General features: G+C 40.8%; 2 long non-coding RNA genes across 2 annotated transcripts in view; one reads left to right on the top strand and one right to left on the bottom strand.

Annotated features, from left to right (window-relative positions):
• Window positions 1–3,511, top strand: part of LOC148146749 (uncharacterized) — a 27,806-nt gene extending 24,295 nt beyond the window's left edge. The window contains exons 2-3 of the long non-coding RNA XR_015760425.1: window positions 280–1,503; window positions 2,786–3,511. This is a non-coding gene — a long non-coding RNA (uncharacterized LOC148146749). The remainder of the gene's footprint in view (window positions 1–279; window positions 1,504–2,785) is intronic.
• Window positions 1–20,736, bottom strand: part of LOC148146748 (uncharacterized) — a 21,492-nt gene extending 756 nt beyond the window's left edge. The window contains exons 1-3 of the long non-coding RNA XR_015760424.1: window positions 20,605–20,736; window positions 13,496–13,664; window positions 9,533–9,599 (exon numbers count right to left, since the gene is read on the bottom strand). This is a non-coding gene — a long non-coding RNA (uncharacterized LOC148146748). The remainder of the gene's footprint in view (window positions 1–9,532; window positions 9,600–13,495; window positions 13,665–20,604) is intronic.

Raw genomic sequence — 20,736 nt, 5'->3', positions numbered from 1 at the left:
TTCACCAGGGTAAGTACCACCATCTTCTTGCTGCTACCACAGTCACCACAACTCTGTTAATGCACTCACTTCCCAACAAGGCTTATGGCTTACCACACTCACTGTTGCATGCAGCATCTTCTCTTAATTGCTCACACCTACCCCACTCCACATACCCTTCCTGTGCTCTGCTTTTCCTGTGTACTCTGGAAACTTCACCGCCCGTTGAGCACCTACACCAGCTGTAACAGCCATGCCAGACACTTTAATCTCACTCATCCCCACTATGTCTCATTACAGAAGAAAACATCCCATGGTAGGATGGAGAAAGCCAAAAGACAGGGTGTGAAGTACCTGAAATTTATTTCCTCACCCTCTATGAAGACAGCATCCTTGCCTGAATGAGAGAGGAACATGACCATTCATTTGGTGACGTTGAGACCTCCATGCCCCAGCAACCAAGTAATATTCATTGTCAAGTGCTGTGCTGGTTTCCCATTACTGCCACTGTGAATAAATTCTTAATTTGCTCAAACTTCTATACTATTTTGCAATTCATTCTCCTGTCTCCTGAAGGCACCAGTGGCATCTACATGGAAGAAGATTAGATTGGATTACTTACAGTGTGGAAACAGGCCCTTCAGCCCAACAAGTCCACACTGACCCTCCGAAGAACAACCCACCCAGACCCAAAGAAGCCATTGATCGCTTGGAGGAAGTACCAGCAAAATGTGCCGCCCATCAGCTCAGATACTGAAACCTTAGTGAATACTTAAGATTAGAGTTGGAAAGACATTCTGGTGAGCACATCCCTGACACATCTCTGCAACTGGCCTAGCAAGAAACACCCAAGGTCATTGGCTCTCAGAGAACTGCCAGAGGCCAGCCATCTGCTCAGCCCATCAGGAGAGGACCCTGTGGTGTTAGGCATTAATAACCTCATTCAAAAGCAGTTGCAGGCACAGGAACAATAGGTGAGCGGAAATAGACTTTAAAGTTGGAGGAGTCCACCAACAACATCTCTACAGGGCAACCTCCATCATGCGGCCATCTGGCTGCCTCCATGGACAAGTTAATTGTCATGAAGACCCAGAATCAGCACATCTGTCAGTCAGATCTATGCACAGACTTACACGCCACCACTCCAGTCATCAGAACTAACCTCAAGCCAAATGGGAGATGAGGAACTTTAATCTTACTGCAGTCAAGGAGACAGATTGGGTCCAGTTGGCAATCAGCCTGAACAGGAGCTGCTAACAGTCTCATCAGAAGTCTAGTATGCTCTCTAGATGCTCTAGACATATCTGGCACCTCCACATACACCATGCTTAAAAGCTCCAACCCATGGGAGTCCAAGAGAGAAGGGTGAACATGCATCTAGCCAGGACACTCTTGATACATCTGCCCACTCTAACCACAAGAGCCCTTGGGGTATCCTACCCAAACCTTCAAGGGCAAAATTGTCATCACAGGGTAGGATCCTTCCAGCCCAGCCACAGATCCTGACTGCACAACCTTTAAAAGGTAGGTTGATGAGCACTTGAAATGTCATAATGTTGGGACAACTGCTGGAAAATGGGATGCATGTAGATGGGTTGATATAGATTTGACGGGGTAAAGGGCTGCTCTGTACTGTACAACTCATAATAGGAAGGAAAGGAGAAAGAAACTTTATGAAGGCACATAAGTGCTATGGGGAGACTTCATTGTAAATTTTCATATTTGTAAATATAATTATTCCTCTATATCCGCAAGGGTCCCGTTCCTGAGAATTCCCGTGAATGATGAAATTCATGTGTAAAGTTCTTTTTAAAGTAGATTAAAATTAGGTTAAAAATCAGATACACCAGTTTTGCATCTGGATACTGAACTTCGTTGTTAGTTACTTTTTAGTGTGGATGGGTAAATTTGTGATTCATTATTTCACGGAGCCAGAGGAGTTACTGTACAGAGGAACCTCAATTATCTGAATGAGATGGGCAGGCACTATTTCATTTGAATAATTGATTATTCGGTTAATTGATTCAATGCCTCTCCTCTGGGGCAACCCGGGGCAGCCAGACTGGACTCCTTGGGGGGTGAGTCTTCAAATAGCACACCCCTGTGTAGAACTCCAGGGAAAGTGTGGGGGGAGAGAGAGAGAGAGGGAGAGAGGGAGAGAGGGCAGGAGGTTAGTTATTTGGAGATGGTGCCTAGGCTCCCATCGATGTCCAGGACTGTTCTCGGCAGCATTTCAGTAAGACGAGTTTGTTTTTAATCATTGTAAATAAAAGGTGCGATCAGTGTTGGAAACACCTCTTTGAAGTAATGTTTCTAGCAGGACCTCGAGCTCACCTTTGAATAATCCGATATTCGGATAATCGAGGTTCCTCTGTGTATGTTTACTTTTCACCATCAGCTGTGTGAGTGACCCTTATTTTAGCTGCAAATATACACTGCAGATAGAGAGGCTTACTATCATTAGTGTCACATGATGTTCTTATCCTGTCTGAATGAAATCTATTCTTCCTGTAGCACCCATACTAGCATGGAATATGATTGAGGGAACATCAGGTATTGTAAAGGCTTCTGCTAATTTGTAACATGCATTTTTTATTAAACTAGAGAAAAAAGCATTGAAAGATAAAACTAGTAAGCTGCACTTGCAGTTGGGATTACACAGTGGATGCTGGCCATTGCACCATCAATGAAAGATAACTTCATGCTGTCCTGCCTGCTTTGGCTGATGCAGCTGTGCTGTATGATGTGAAAGAACTTGTTCTTTCAGATGAAATACCTCTTTTTCCTACTTGGTGCAATGCTGCAGCTCTCCCTGATGTCCAGAGAAAGAATCCAAGGATTAAGCTCTGCTTGCATGGTCACTGCAATGAACCTCAGACATGATCTGCATGGAACTCTGATGTGCAGGAGACATCTTATGGCCCCAGTGGAAGGTGTTCACTGTAAATGTGCTGGATATCATGACCTGGTAATCTCACTACCTTCTCTCAGCAGAGTATGGCATCTGTAAGGCATTACGTCAAAGCCAAGTTACTGCGGCTTTCCTACATCTTTGTTTCATTGTGAGGGCATCCATGGCTGGAAACTCCACATCAAGAGGCTGCCTCCCTATCAACATTGCACATTATTGATCTGATTCAGATGTATGTTCTGCAAACCTTTTGGCACATATACAGTTAGAGATTGTTCATGTGGTAGTAATAATGGGAACTCCTCCCTCCAACCCCAACTCCCAATGTTGTCAAGAAAGGCAACATTGCAAACAGCATAACAGTGTGGACATTTTATAGCCCAAATTGTTAAGTGAGTAGCTCGTGCAGATAGCACATTGGGAGGTGATTGTGGCTTTTGCATCTAAAGTGAGCTTTCGCAGTTAACCTGACTTTACTTGTGCCTCACAGCTATTATCAGGATTAATTTTAATATTGAATGATACGGTCAAGATTTCTGTGGCCAAGATTTTTAGTCAACACAGTTGGTCAATGAATGAGATTCAGATCCAAAATGTTTTGAAATAAAAGATATCTTTACCCTGTTATTGTGAGTGTCTGTTAATATTATTGCCTTTAAAGGATCTTACAATGCACAAAAGACCACCCTCAGAGAAAAAAAAGTTACTCTACTTATTGTAGTATAGTGATAGCCAATTTTAATTTCAATTGTGTACTTTGGATTGAGATGAGGTTGGAAGGCCACACAGATAGCATTTCATGGAGTGAGTCACAAACTCAGCTGTTTAATCTTAGTGACCCTGCCTTAAAGTGCTCATGTTCCTTTCTGCCTTTCCCTCCTTTTCATGATGGGCTGAAGGACCTCTTTCTTACCATAAAACTCTATTGCTCTTTGACTCTAACCTATAGGTATTGATCCACAATCTACCCAACTCTTTTATTGAACTGCCGATCTCCCCAGTTTACTCACTGACCTTCAGGCATACAACTTAGTCATACATTGTCACACTCATCGAAGCCAGGGTGGTGGTGACCATTGATGAACCTTCTGGAGTACTCTTTGCCCTCTCACCATATTACCTCCTTTCCTTATGTAGGCAAAAGTGAGGACTGCAGATGCTGGAAACCAGAGTCTAGATTAGAGTGGTGCTGGAAAAGCACAGCAGGTCAGGCAGCATCCGAGGACCAGGAAAATCGACGTTTCGTGCAAAAGCCCTTTATCAGGAATGCATGAAGGGCTTTTGCCCAAAATGTCGATTTTCCTGCTCCTCGGCTCCTTCCCTTATGTGTTGAGTTGTCCCCTTAACAACTGTTAATCCTTCTGCATTCCAGCATGTTGCCTTCAATTCAGCAATTTATTTTCTCGGTTTTCCCATCATAGCACTGGCATCTGGTAACTGCTGAACTTTCAGTGAACAGATCCCCTGGACTGACCCTGACCCCTTGCCTTAACCGACTTGGAAAGACAATCCTAACAGATGAGTGACCAGACCCCTGACTGACTCACAATTATGTGCAGACCAGTCGAATGGACATGCATGACTGACCGAGCAGTACTCCACTGTAGTGATCCAGACTGTTTGACTCCAATTGGCCTCAGAAACCAAAGCTTCGTGTCCAAGTCCTTGAACTGATATCTGATGATGTCCTTGACTTACTGTGCTCGTAAATCCTGAATAATGACAGACCCCTTGACTTGTCTAAGCACCATACGTGACATCACTTCCACCCCCCCTACATCAGTGCTGATGTCACACACTCAGCGATTTCCGCCCCCCCCCACTGCCATGTTCGCCACCACTTCCGCCCCACCAACGCCACTCACCTGCATTCTGATGACATGCACCCCACAGATCCCACTGTCACCATCCCCGCTCCCCAGAAACCTGAGGGGAACATCACCCCCACTCATGACTCCACCCCCATTCCACCTACCACCACGCCCACTCCAGTTACAGGTTCCGCACCCACACCAGGTCCTAGCTACCAGCCCTGCTGAGTTTTCACCATCCTCCAGGCCTCCCCCTCACTGAGGATGAACGATCAGTCCTCAGCAAAGCCCTTACCTTTATCTCCCTCCGTCCACGCATCAATGAATTTAATACGCACTGTGACGTCGAACACTTCTTCTGCCGCCTCCGAGCTTACTTTTACAATCAGGACTCCCGCCCACCTTCCGGGGACCCCTTCACTCAACTCCAACACACTCCATCCTTCTGGACAACCCGCGCTGGCCTATTACCCGCCCCTGAGCTCTTCATTTCCTCCTGCCACCGATACATTAAACGCTTCAACCTGTCTACCCCCCTCCCCCACTCCAACCTCTCACCCTCACAACGCGCAGCCCTCCACTCCCTCTGCTCCAATCCCAACCTCACCATCAAACCAGCAGATAAAGGGAGTGCAGTGGTAGTTTGGCGCACTGACCTCTACACCGCTGAAGCCAGACACCAATTCGAAGACACCTCCTCCTACCGCCTCCTCGACCATGACCTCACCCCCCCCATCACCAAACCATCATCTCCCAGACCATACACATTCTCATCACCTCAGGAAATCTCTCATTCACAGCTTCCAACCTCATAGTCCAGGAATCCCGCACCGCCCGATTCTACCTCCTTCCCAAGATCCACAGGCCTGACCACCCTGGCCGACCCATTGTCTCAGCATGCTCCTGCCCCACCAAACTCATCTCCACCTACCTCGATACTGTGTTATTCCCCCCCCTCCCCCCGGTCCAGGAACTCCCCACATAATTTCGAGACTCCACCCATGCCCACCACCTCCTCCAAGACTTCCGTTTCCCTGGCCCCCAACGGCTCATCTTCACCATGGACATCCAATCCCTCTACACCTTCATCCGCCATGACCAGGGCCTCCATCCCTCCTTTTCTTCCCCTCCTGATGTCCCCAACAGTACCCTTCCACTGACACTCTCATTTGTTTGGCTGAACTGGTCCTTACCCTCAACAATTTCTCCTTTGAATCCTCCCACTTCCTCCAGACCAAACGGATAGCCATAGGCACCCATATGGGCCCCAGCTATGCCGTCTCTTTGTCAGCTACATAGAACAGTCCATCTTCCGTAGTTACACTAACACCACTCTCCACCTCTTCCTCCGCTACATTGATGACTGCATCGGTATCACCTCGTGCTCCCGCGAGGAGGTTGAGCAGTTCATCAACTTCACCAACACATTCCACCTGGACCATCTCTGGCACCTCCCTTCCCTTCCTGGACCTCTCCATTTCCATTAATGATGACCGACTTGACATTGACATTTTTTACAAACCCACCAACTCCCACAGCTACCTGGATTACACCTCTTCCCACCCTACCTCCTGCGAAAATGCCATCCCGTATTCCCAATTCCTCCACCTCTACCGTATCTGCTCCCAGGAGGACCAGTTCCACCATAGAACACACCAGATGGCCTCCTTCTTTAGAGACCGCAATTTCCCTTCCCACATGATTGAAGATGCCCTCCGACGCATCTCATCCACATCCCGCACCTCCGCCCTCAAACCCCACCCCTCCAACAGTTCAACCCCGGGGCATCAATGTAGACCAGTTTCCTCATTTACCCTCCCCCCACCTTACGCCAGTTCCTAACTTCCAGCTCAGCACTGTCCTCATGACCTGTCCTATCTGCCAATCTCCCTTCCCACTATGTGCTCCACCCTCCCCTCTGACCTATCACCTCCATCCCCATCCCCATTCACCTATTGTATTCTTTGCTACCTTCTCCCCAGCCCCACCGACCCCCATTTATCTCTCCACCCTGGAGGCTCTCTGCCTCCATTCCTGATGAAGGGCGTTTGCCCAAAATATCGATTTTCCTGGTCCTCGGATGCTGCCTGATCTGCTGTGCTTTTCCAGCACCACTCTAATCTAGACTCTGGTTTCCAGCATCTGCAGTCCTCACTTTTGCCTTTGACTACCGTATTTTGACTTTGAGACATGACCATGAGGCTGAAGCACATGCAGTGTGTTTGCCATGTGAGTTGTTGGCACATTGGTATAGCATAGTGCCATACAGAATATGTCCATGCCCTTGACTGGTGATTGCTGACAACCATGAGGAGCTGCCTGGCTTTGTGTCAATGACAAGGCAGAAGTACCATGGACCTTAAAGTTCTGGTTGAGGGGGCGAAGTATAAAAAGGCAAGAAAAAGAAAGGCAGCAATACTTGAGCATCAAAGTAGGTTCAAAATCAAAGTACAATAAGAAAGCAAGCTGGGGGCCATGAGATGCACATTGCTCTGATGCACAGGATGGGTGTCTGACCCTCTGTGCAAAGGGACTTGTTAGCAGCATTACAACCCAAGGTCTTAGTGCCCTCCAAGATGCAGTACTGAAGTGATAATCTTTATTCTAAGTGAACTGGAAATATACCATAATGTGATGAAGCTGGTACATGTTCGATGCAAAGTTCCATGAATGAACGATGCTGATGATCACCGCTTACAGAATGTACTCTGACATATTGTTGACTGCTAGCCAAAACGGAGGCCTGGAGGAGAAAATGGAGCTGCCAATTACCTGCTCTGACTTTTATGTTGCCACCTACTTTCTCTCTGCCCTCTGAGAGAATAGCAAAATGATTATAAATAAGGAAAGAAATGGTAATAATCGAACGTTAATGCCTGCATAGATAACATATGGATGCAAACAGACTGCTTGGTTACTTATTAGTGAGATTCAAGCCTTTGGTGAAAAATTAGTCTTTTTCTCCTCAACATTAAAAATGTTATTTCTCTGATCTTGCCATATTTTCCTAATTAACTTGCCATTTTGCCCATGCTGTTCAGGGGCTTGAAGAATTCTGCTAATAGAAACTGTAAATGCAGATACACAATGTTAAGCAACGCAACTTGTTGAGAAAAGCTAGAGTACATTTCATGTATATAAGATAAATTCTCAATACTATTTCATCCAACATTACACAGTTTCAAATCAAATCATGTATTGTGCAATCCTTAACGCTGAATGTTGCACTGGGCCAGTTGTTTGTTGTCCAAGTCCTTAATCTGATTAGAATATTAGCTTAGTTACAGCAGAATGAGGCAGCTATTAGTTTCTATGCAGAAGAAAGGAGGAAAACAAACTCATTTAAAATGCATTGAATCGTGAAATTAACACAGCTGATTTACCTTTTTGAAGTGCTCTTTGTATATAGATGCATTTCCATTTTGTGCAAAGCAAGCACAAGTGTTGCCATTAGTGATCATCAATAGCGTTGGAATTACCATAGTCTTGTTTGTTACTGAATATTACAGAGGTTTTTCTTTCATATCACTGTCAAGCATTGGGATACAAGCCAGTGATGGGGAGTGGAATATGCTGTTTGAGGAATATAGCATAGTGCATAACGACTTCTTGATGAAGTTTATTTTTAATTGCTTTAGAGATTTGGGATAGGACATTCACAAACTGGAGTAATGTTAAACATACACATATCAGCAATTAGGGGTAATTTCAATATTTTATAGAACTTTAGGTGCTGAGCCAAAAGGCCCAGATTCATAGATGTGTAATAACCTCTCTGACAGACTAATTAGAAATATCTACAGCTTTGGCTCTTTGCTTTCGTAAATGTGTCTTGGCGAAAGAATATACAACAAACCATTTACCAGAATGATTCCAGTGATGAAAGGATTTAACTATGAAGGGAAATTTGTATAGAATGTTCAAAATTAAGAGAAGTTTTGGATAATGCAATTAGGAAGGAATCATTTCCATTTATCACTTGACTAGATACTTGAGATCATTACCAAAAGCATATGGGGAGAAGTTAAAAGGAATATCCTACCTGTACCAGAATTTAAGTCAATATGAGCTTTAAAATGGGAAGTGGATAAGTATTTGGGCTAGAAGTTTAGAATTTATACTAGAATCTGTTTCAGATGCAATTGGCCATGGTCAGTGTTACTTCTTGATACAATCTGAATTCCAAATGATCTTGTCAGAGGCAGGGCTCTGATCAGCATCAGCTATGTGTCAGGTTTTTAATTACACTCAATAAATGCCCACTTGCTGTCAAATTGGTGATGTGCCAGGCTCTTCCTAATAACAGATGAGCCTCTTACTGAAGCTGAAGCCTGGTTGTTGCCATGTGAGAGATACAGTGATGCCTGCTTCAAATGCCCCGTGATCTTGTTGTTGTAAATGTCGGGCATCTTTCACACTGGTGGTCCAGCAATAGGAGGGCTACCATTTATTTTTTATATTTTTATAATTCTGCAATGATTGCCTCATCTTGAGGCATCCTTGTGTCTTCTGATATGCATCAGCCACACCCACCTCTCTGGGTAGAACTGCCAGCAATACTGGACTGTGGCCCCACTTTTTGGGACTGTGCTTCCCTATTTTGCTGACAATCCTTAACTGGCCAATTCTAGAAAGATCACAACAGTCTTCCTGCCACTACCACTTCCAAATTCCAGGTGCAGAATTGTGCTCAACACTATGGCCCTGACAATCTCTGCAAAGTTATACCAATATTTTCACTTCAATTAATATTTCAAAACCTTTTTTGATACAGGAAAGGAAATGATAACCAGGAGTGGAGAAAAGGAGACCAATAAAGGGAATAAATTACCTTAGTGAAAGAGTGTGGTTTGTGAAATTTCCAGACCAGGAGTGTTTGGTTAGAACTCTGCAGACTACTGGAAGACAGAGAAAGTCCAAGCTGTCAGCTTAGATATGTGAATTATCAATAAATAAGGCTCCATAGCTCACAAGATAAAAACTGTGAAGACACATTTAAATCAAATATACAATTCTGATGGAGAAGGAAGACCCCTTTGGATTTTGATTAACTGTAAAGTGACAATGTCAGAGAGTAAATGGATTTTATTTTGTCATATGTTTAGCATTCATTCAAACTGTATTAGTCTTAGAAAACCTGGTTTATTTTAATTTTATTTATTTTGTGTAATAACTTTGTTTAATTGTTGAAACCAAATCTGTTGCTTTGTGTGTTTACATTTCAGTGAAATGTACATTAAATTAAAAAAACATAACATGATCTATCAAGCCAGATTTCATATGGGCATCTCACTTGTCCAATAGTAATGTCAGCTGGAATCACAACATAGTCAGGGAAGTGTTACGAGTTAAAAATTCTTTGCTCTAGTTTTTTCAAAAGATACAAATGAAATAATAAGAGAGGAGAAGTTATATTACAAACAAAGGACAAATATTGTCTAAGATAATATTCAGACACGTGTTTCAGAAATGAGTTCTGTAATTAGTTGCTGAAAATACGGTTGGGTGAGATTCCATACTCAAGCTGCTAACCTCCTGAAATGTCATGGGATCAATTCACTTTAATGTTTCTGCAAAGGACAAATGCATGAGTGAGAAGTGCCTAGTAAATATGTCAGAGGAAATGGGTGGGGGAACAAAAGGATTCATTTTTTTGATTCAACAAAAATCAGCAGTTAAAGCAGAATCAGCATGCAGCATGGCTCTAGCTTGATAAAAGGAAAAACTAAACTTTGTAGAAAATGTTATTAATATTTATCATACTGAAATTAGACACAAGAGGGCAATCCATCAGTTGGAGTGTTAGCTAAAGACCTGTAAGCATTCTGGCTGCCGTTAAAGGATATTAATGTATATTAATGTATATTAGGAGGGGAATTCTGGCACAAAATAAGCAGAACAGCTGGGCAGACAGCCAAAGATATTGATCTGAGATCTGATCAAAATTAAGAGGAGCCTCATTTGCATTAAACAGGCAAGTTGTGGATGCAAACTGTGCCTTGATACAGCTTATCAATTAGGACCTGACCAATTTCAGCTAGAAACTACAGGTGAATATATGCTGGGGGTAAAAATACAAACTTAATGTAGTAAAGTTTCAGTATACATAGTCTAAGTAAATTAACGTGAACAATTACTGAATATCACACCACATATAATGTTTTTGGGGATTTTCACAAATATTGACAACTACACCCAGGAAGTATCACAGCCAATATATATACAGAATTGAATTTCTCATTATCTTTCATTAGGACAAGTTAGCCTTTTCTTAGCTTGTGAAAGCATCCTTAACATCCTAAAAGAATGTGGCGTAATATTAACCACGGAACATTAAATCATAACTATTATTTTCACATGGAAATAGCTTTTCTTAATTATCTGCAAATCTCAGGGTATTTGCCCCTTTTGTTTGTAAGAATTTAAGTTGGATTTGGATTTTTGGAATATGACATAATTAAATGCCAACTAATGTGTCTCTAAGTTCTAAGAATAATATTTTCTTTGAAAACAATAAGAGGACCTTTTAATATTTTGATACTGGCTGTGATATGCTCATAGTATGATTTAGTTTCAAATTTGAGACATTCTGTTACCATCCAAGGTCATAATATCACCAGACTAGTAATCTTGGTCTAATGCTCTAGGAAACATTGATTAGAATCTCACTATGTGGTTAATTCAATTTGAATTCATTTAATAGATCTAGATTATGAAACTTATCTCAATATTAGTGAACATGACAATTACCACTGATAGCTGTAAAATTCCACTAGTTCACTTTAGAGATGGAAATCTGCTATCCTAATCAGGTCTTGCCTAAGTGTGACTCCAAAACTGAACAGCCCTCTGAAATGGCCTACCATGCCACCAGGCTGAAGGGAAAATAGAAATTTGTAACAAATGCTGGCCTTGCTAATAATGTTTACATCCCATAAAGGAATCAAGTTAATATGCAACAAAGTTGCAAATTGTGCATTTTTAAAAATAATTATACTGATCCTTTGACTACAGTTTAAAATTCATAAAATTCATTACAAGTATATCCTTCATGTATGCAGTTTTAATCAGTAACAGATTAAAATTTGCCAGTGTGCTTTTTAGGTGGTAATTGCACCCAAACAAAGGTCGGGACTGAAATTATGAGGTAGCTGAAAAAGATTTATGGAGGCTTCACAGAGGAGAAGTATTAATTGAATATGTGTGAAATTAATTAAACGGAGAAAAAGAAATCATTGGGATATGAATCACGGGAATATACCATAACCGGTACAACAAATTAGCGTAGGTTAACACAAGTGGCACTTTACAAATTTTACATGTGTGTAGTAATCTTGGTAAATTAATACAGCAACTATAAAATGTTGAATCATACAAACAGATATTAGGCCAGAAAAACAGAAGCTTAGTAAAAAGGTAGGCTTTAAAAATTGAATTAAAAGATGAAAGAGTAGAGATGCAGGGGATTGCAGTGCTTGGGGCCTAGGCAATAGAAGGCATGGTGTTCAATGTGGAGCAATTACATGTGGGAATGTACAACAGGTCAGAATTAGAGGAATATCTAGAGGATTGTCAGTCTTGATATCAAATATAGAGAAGTACAAGGTAATTGAAAGACTTGAAAGTAAGGACGAGAATTTTAAAGTCAACTGTAGCTTGATTTGGAGGGAAGAAAATGGGACATCAGTAAGCAGTGTGTTTGAATAGTCATGTTTAGAGATCGCAAAGGCATGAATGAGAGTTTCAGTAGAAGATGAGCTAAGATGGCTGAAGTCGAGATGTTATGAAGGTGAAATAGATGGTATTAGTGATCAAATCACCAATCAATAATTTTCACATAGTCAACCACTGGACATTGAGTGGAAGTATAAAAACATTAAAATGGAAAAATACAGCCCAGCAGGAAGGGAACAGATCCCTGGAATCCTACACACCTGGAATCCTAATTTTTTTGGAAAATTTTAAGAAGATGAAATAATAGGAATGTTAGATAATTTAAGCCCTCTGGTTTAGATGAGTTTCTTCATTTTGCTGGTTGTAGGGACCTATATGTGAATTCAGTTTCACCAGCCCCAGTTTATAGATATCACGAACTTCCACTAATTCAGCACTGAACCAACTTCCTTTATAAAGCGGTTGGAAAGTGTAAATTACAAAGGGACCTAAATATCCTTATCAATAAGTTATTGACAGCAAAAAGGCAGATGCAATAAACTATTAGGAAGAATAATGGAATTTTATCCTTTATCTCAAGACAATATGAGTGCTGGATTAATGAAGTCTTGTTTCAATCGTACAGAAGCTTGCTTAGGCTGCACCTGGATCATTGTGTGCAGTTTTGGTCTTTTTACCTCAGGATGTATATTATGGCCATAGAAGGTGAGCAATGAAGATTCACCGGATTAGTTCCTGGGATGGCAGGACTGTCCTATGAAAAGAGTTTGGGAAAACTGAGCTTGTATTCCCTACATTTTCAAAGAATGAGGTGTTGTCTCATTGAAACCAACAAAATACTTGAAGGGATAGACACAGGTAAGATATTTCCCCTGGTTATGGAGACTAGAACCAGGAGGCACATTTCAAAAATAGAGAGGATGCCACTTAGGACTGAGATGAGGAGATTTTACTTTTACTTGGAGAGGTTATGAATCTTTGGAATTCTCTATGTCAGAGGGCTGCAGAATCTCAGTATCTGAGTATATTTAAAACAGATACTGATAGATTTCTGATTACCATTGACATAAAAAAGTTATGAGGATATTATGGAAAAAATACATTAAAATATTCAACTAACCTTTTAAATGATAGAGCAGGCTTGTCAGGCGTCATGTTCCCATGTAAATATGCATGTTGTGGAAACTGGGAGACTGTTACACTGCTGCAGCAAAGGACCAATTTCCAGTCTGAGCTGAGGAGATGGAACTTTCTGATGCAGGTGTAGCTGTCTTGATACTGTGAACAATCTGTGCATAAAGGGATTGCATGTTAATTAAAAAACTTTTAACCATTATACATTTTTGTTTTTCTCACACTTCTAATACTTATTGCAATTGAAAACAACAAAGTGTTTTACCAATGTTTTAAAAATGCATGTTCTTACTGTACAATTCAACATAGCTTCAGATTTCAGTAGTTCAGGGATTGCTGTTCTCTTGAGCCTATTAAGCCTGTCACAACATAAATGGGGTCAGGTTACAGCTGGGTATGAGTTCACTGTTGTAGTGTCCTCAATTGTAGAGCCTACATTAAAGCTGATCGTCCTGGAGGAGTGCCAGGTGAGCTCTTGATATTATTCATTTTAATTAAAGCTGCTTTTAAAAATAAATAGTTCCACTCAGAACTGCAGGGTAAACTACTAATGCTAAAAGTTCCAATTCCATGATCATTACAAACCAACTAAATTCAATGACACTGCAACAGGATGAGGTTCAGCTGAGCAAAAATGTAATTAGAAGAGAGAAGTATTATTAGTACTGAGTGTCTGGTCTTTCAATCCAGCTTTTAATCATTGCTTGCACACAGTAATTATAACTACAAATACAGAAAATCTGTTTTGAACTCCATATCTGGCGTAGTTCTGTTAAGGAGCCTCACTATTACCTAAATGGCTATAAATGTATGTTGTGAGCAGCCACCTGAATAAAACATCCATATTATTAAGTATCTTAAAATTAATTTTGAAGTTATTTCAATACCAGTATCTTTTCAATAGCTTTAGACATTATAAAATGCAAGAATTCTCAGGAAGTGGGAACCATTAGGTTCAATCACTGCGTTACATTTCAGGTTGCTTGGCCTATGTATGTTACCATTGAAACACAGTTAGAGTGCAAATGAGACCATCTACTATAAATTAATTTACATTTAGTAACTATGATTCTATGAACTGACAGGAAAAATAACAGTGAGAAGTAAACTCATCAATTGGATTAAAATATAACAGTTTCTGAGTGGAATATGCACATTTTTAGCTTCTGTACATAATAAACCAAAATTCAAAGTTTGGGTGAAGATTTGTAGCTCGGGTGCTCGTTGTTGTGGTTCTGTTCGCCGAGCTGGAAATTTTTGTTGCAAACGTTTCGTCCCCTGTCTAGGTGACATCCTCAGTGCTTGGGAGCCTCCTGTGAAGCGCTTCTGTGGTGTTTCCTCCAGCATTTATAGTGGCCTGTCCCTGCCGCTTCCGGTTGTCAGTTTCAGCTGTCCGCTATAGTGGCCGGTATATTGGGTCCAGGTCGATGTGTTTGTTGATGGAGTTTGTGGATGAGTGCCATGTTTCTAGGAATTCCCTGGCTGTTCTTTGTTTCGCTTACCCTATAATGGTAGTGTTGTCCCAGTCGAATTCATGTTGCTTGTCGTCTGCGTGTGTGGCTACTAAGGATAGTTGGTCGTGGCATTTCGTGGCCAGTTGATGTTCATGGATGCGGATCGTTAGCTGTCTTCCTGTTCGTCCTATATAGTGTTTTGTGCAGTCCTTGCATGGGATTTTGTACACTACATTAGTACACACAGAAATAGAGAAAACACACCGGATCATCAACGCCACACTAACAGGAATCCGATTCACGAGAGAAGAAGAAAAGGATAATCAACTCCCATTCCTAGACGTGATGGTACAGAGAACTCCGAACGGAGAATTCACCACAAAGGTATACAGGAAAGCCACACACACAGACCAAGTCCTGAACTATGAAAGCAACCACCCCAATACACACAAACGAAGTTGCATCAAGACACTATTCAAAAGAGCCACAACACACTGCAGCACACCAGAACTGCAAAAAGAGGAAGAGGAACACCTATACAAGGTATTCGCCAAAAACGGATACCCACGCAATTTCAACAACAGATGCCTAAGAGAAAGACATCGGAACGAGGACATGCCGCAACCCAAAGGACTAGCTACACTACCCTACATCAGGAGCATTTCAGAACTGACAGCCAGACTACTGCGACCACTAGGAGTTATAACAGCACACAAACCAACAGCCACCCTCAGACAACAACTCACCAGAACGAAGGACCCGATACCCAGCATGAGCAAAACTAATGTAGTGTACAAAATCCCATGCAAGGACTGCACAAAACACTATATAGGACAAACAGGAAGACAGCTAACGATCCGCATCCATGAACATCAACTAGCCACGAAACGCCACGACCAACTATCCTTAGTAGCCACACACGCAGACGACAAGCAACATGAATTCGACTGGGACAACACTACCATTATAGGGCAAGCGAAACAAAGAACAGCCAGGGAATTCCTAGAAGCATGGCACTCATCCACAAACTCCATCAACAAACACATAGACCTGGACCCAATATACCGGCCACTACAGCGGACAGCTGAAACTGACAACCGGAAGCGGCAGGGACAGGCCACTATAAATGCCGGAGGAAACACCACAGAAGCGCTTCATAGGAGGCTCCCAAGCACTGAGGATGTCACCTAGACAGGGGACGAAACGTTTGCAACAAAAATTTCCAGCTCGGCGAACAGACCAAAATTATATAACTCTATTAAAAATAGTGGAAATTAAATTATGTAATTGAAAAATAAACAAAACTAAATTATACTGAGTCCCAGAAGTATAGCTACTAAATATTTAAATAGTTGTACAAACAAAACCATAAAATAATGCTCCTGACTGCAAAGAAAACTGTGCTATATGTATATGACCCCTAATTTGATCTTGCCCAGAAGTGGAAACATTTTCTCTATGTTTGCCTTGTCAAAGCCTCTCATAATCTGAAAGACTTCCATTAGATCACTTTTCCATCTTCTCCTTTCTAGAGATAATATTGATTTGTAATATAACCACAATGCTGAATATTTAAGATACATTCACACCATTTATGATAGCCTGATACTTATTTTCGAATGGATTTAATCTTAAATGTAGAATTATTCTAAAGGAAATAGCTGATTTTAGGTTCTTAATTTTAACCTGAGTTAAGAGTCTACTTCTGTCTATATGTTCGGCTGTCCTATTAGTATCTAACCTTAAAGCTGACTTCTAGGCATTTTGAGGGTTATTTTGGTAAAAAGGTGAAAATACATGCTGAATGGAATCTCTGTTAAGAAGAGATACCTCTGAAGATTTGACTTTGATACAGAATTTTGGTAGTAATCATTAATTACCATTGTTTAAGTTGCCTGAGGGTGCAAAAATATAGATGTCTGCAATATACGTTGGGCTCCATCCATCCAATTTTACTGAAGATGTTCCACCAAGTTATTTTACCTGCTGCAGCCACAACTGGAATCTTGAACCAAAAGAAGAGTATTAACTGTAGCTGTCCTGGTCTCCTGGTCCTTAACTTTTATATTACAGGGATATTTCACACAATGGCTCAGTGGTTAGCACTGCTGCCTTACAGTGTCCGGGACCCAGATTTAATTCCAAACTTGGGTGACTGTCTGTGTGGAGTTTTCATGTTCTTCCCATCTCTACAATGGTTTCCTTTGGGTGCTCTGGTTTCCTCCCACAGTCCAAAGGTTTGTAGACTAGATAGATTAGGTAAATGTAGGGTTATGGGGAGAGAGTAGGGGGCTGGGTGTGGTTGGGATATTCTTTGGAGGATTGCTGCAGACTTGATGGACCTCTTTCTGCATTGTAGGGATTCCATGAGTACCTTCTATGATTGCAGACTGCAGCAGGTGACATTGACAATTTCCTGTTAGTTGTACATCGCTATATCCTAGTTTACTATATACCAACTAGTCAGTGAAGTCTCAGAGGGTCTCTATACCAGAAGAAAAAGCTGCATTACTTTCCTAATCAACAGAATATGAAACAGGACCAGAGAGCAATGGACTTCATCCAGTCAAACACACAGTATGTCATGACCACCAGTATTCTGATATATTGAAGAGAAAGAAAATCCACACTCTGAACATCCAATCTGCTTTCCAACTTAACCCGCTTATCATGCATCTCTATGGCTGGTGTTCATATCATGCTCTGGTTAACGCTACCGTCTTCATTTCAACCAGCCTGCCATGTTCCCAGCTGGCTACTAGGTGACCAGAACTACCATCTTCTGACATGGCTCATAACTCATTGCTGGGGCCATGGCACAGCTGTGATAGCATGAGAATCCTGTTACCAACAGAAAATTTATTGAGCATTTCTTTACCACAGTTATGACTGTGTTTCCAGGGTTATGTTGTGTACTGCAAAATTTGGTGATAATGAAAGACAGGCTAAACTGTCAGCAAGTTCAGGAAGACAGGAGGAGCAAGAACAGCAGAGATAAAAGGAAGAATTTCCACTGAGAGCTGCTATGAAAGTTCCAAAAGATGTCAGCATAAGTCCCATCACTGAGGGCACCTTTATTATGTTCAAGCAGCTGGCACTTGCTTCATATTAAACAAAATGGTCTTCAGACTTTTCTCATTGTAGTTAGGTTTACCATAATAACATAATATGTCCCATAAAGTAAATATTGTAGTTCTATTCTGCTCAAAGAGACGTCCTTGGCTCATTGTCTGCTGATGCTTCATCCAGGGCCATTTTTCTTTGCAGTTTTGTTTTCAGTAGTGAATTGACAAGCTGTAATGCATTTTGCAAATAATGGAAGCAAAATAAATTTGTGGTTATAACCATTACTTCTTAATGACAAAACACAAACATCAAATAGTTTTAGACTATTTTCTATTGCTATAATATTATTTTCCAAAGAGGTATCCTCATCCTGAAAAATTGTGGAAAATATTTTCATCCTCCAATGGTCAGCAGAATACAAAAGTCTCATTTTACAAAGTCTCACTGTAAATGTGAAAGGTGTCAACATGGTCCTACTGAATAATTCAACTTATTTATATCCACAGGTGAGTGTAACAAATTAGGAAAACCGTATCTGGAAATCTTGCACTGCAATAGATATGCAAAGATGTCAGTGACCAGTATTGAGATTTTAATTATAGGCTTTGATATTTGCAGTTTTGGGAAGCATATTTATATGAGAATTACCTAACATAAGGACATCACATCTTTCACATATTAACTAAATCAAATTAGTAATAAAATTAATATCCTTGAATTAATTCTAAGATAAAATTGAATACTTACAATTAAACAAACAAAAACACTTTTTGAATTACTTGTGGATTGTTCTAAAAATGTGTAACTTATTGACAATCTTGAAGACTTATTACAGAATGATGCACAGCATGGTCTTTGCAACTAACATGATCTGTTTTACTTCATTTAGATCCTTTGTATGCATTTACTTTGCATACTTCTGTGATAACATTCATCATTGCCTGTAGGAATGATTCTGATTGAATAAATGTTTGAATTAATTCTAGTAATAAAGCTTTATGTGACAAGAGAAAATATCAAAGGTAAGTAACCCAGCTTTCACATTAGTAATACAGTTTTCTTGCAGTTCACAAACATTATGAATATTGTGTTGTAGACATTTTTAATCAACCTGTTAGGTGGGACTTTCCTGGCCACTGTGCCACAAAAGCTCCTAGAACGTTAACCAGGTGTTCAGGATTACCAATCCAGTGACATTATCACTATGCTATCAACTCTCTTTTTATTTTTAACCAACCTGCCCCATGTTTAGGGCAGCTGGGAATTGAAGCTAGACTTTGTGGAACCTGCCAGAAGGAGGCACACTACCACTGTACCACAAGAGCTCCCAATACTTTATTTTAATCTATCTGTTCGGATATGTCTCTGAGGCTGATGGAACTTGAACCCAGATGTCCTGGCCCAGAGGGAGAGACCATATCACTGTACCCTCAATATCTTATTCTAAACAGATCTTGATCATTAAATATTTAGAAACACACTCATAGTTGAATTGGAGGAAAGAAGATAGTTTTGTTAATTTGTTTATACATCTAACAGCATTTTATTAATTTTCAATATTGAATAGTAAATTTGTCCTGTTGCTGGAAATAGACTTTGCACAATAACCCGAGGAAACAAAAAAAAACTTTCTGCATCAAATAAAATTGTCATAAAATTCTAATTAAGAAATATACATCAAACATCAGATATTAATGACCAATTTCAAAGCTCTATTACTTCATTAAGCATGTGACATAGCAGCATAGTAACCTGACATATGGTTTATTAATTTCATAGGACAGAACCTTATGGGTTTTGCAGAGATAGAGCTGGAAGTTGGACCAAGAGGAAAATATGAGAGCCGCCACAAACATGATGAGTCAAATTGCCACCTCCTTAGCAGTAATCATTCTATGACTCTACACAAGAGTCTTTCATAGGATGGAGGCTCATGGAAATATATGCCTTAGAAGCAGCAGTGGACCATTCAGTCCCTCAAAAATGCTTTACCATTCAGTGAGATCATGGCTGGTCTGATTGTGTCCTCTTCCCTTAATACCTGCCTAATTTAGCAACCTTTCAGTTCCTTGATAGTCAAGAATCTGTCTACATTCACCTTAAATATATTACATGATCTTGCTTCCAATGACAATTCTCTGGGAAACAGAATTCTAAAGATCCATGAGACTTACAAAGAATTATGAGAGAAAAGTTTTCTCTTCATCTCTGTCTTTCATGGAAGATTACTAACTCCTAAATTTGAATTCAGGGCTAACATCATGGATTGTGAACTGTTTTAACGAGACAGAAAAGAGAGTGGCAACATATGGCTAATTTCTGGTATTTAGGATGCTCATCTGATCCACTACAGAAGTGCATCTGTAATTAATGTTCAATTGAAATGCAAAGCCCATCCCATCCCCATTGTTGCTTCACTACGTTTATGGTCAAATGCAATTGCTAGAAGGAGGCTCATGGTACAGTGAGTAGTGCCCCGGCCTCTGAAGCAGAAGTTCAGCTATTGCGTTCCACTCCAGGACCTGATGACAAAGGAAGTTACATAAATTACATGACAAAAAGGTTGAGAATCAACCTGCATATCCTTCCAACATGTACATCCATGACAGGGAAATAAGAACAAGTCCTTAGCAGGCCACGCTATTGAAAGGAAGCTGGAGCCTCTACCATTACTTCGGATATCCCCATACCACAGCACGCATGTAAA

This window comes from Chiloscyllium plagiosum, unplaced genomic scaffold, assembly GCF_037043375.1.
Source record: "Chiloscyllium plagiosum isolate Xiang-an unplaced genomic scaffold, Cpla_swu_hap1 HiC_scaffold_19, whole genome shotgun sequence".
In the NCBI taxonomy this organism is placed as follows: domain Eukaryota; kingdom Metazoa; phylum Chordata; class Chondrichthyes; order Orectolobiformes; family Hemiscylliidae; genus Chiloscyllium; species Chiloscyllium plagiosum.
Note: the sequence above shows the minus strand (reverse complement) of the source record. Positions and strands in the feature narration are given on the sequence as shown.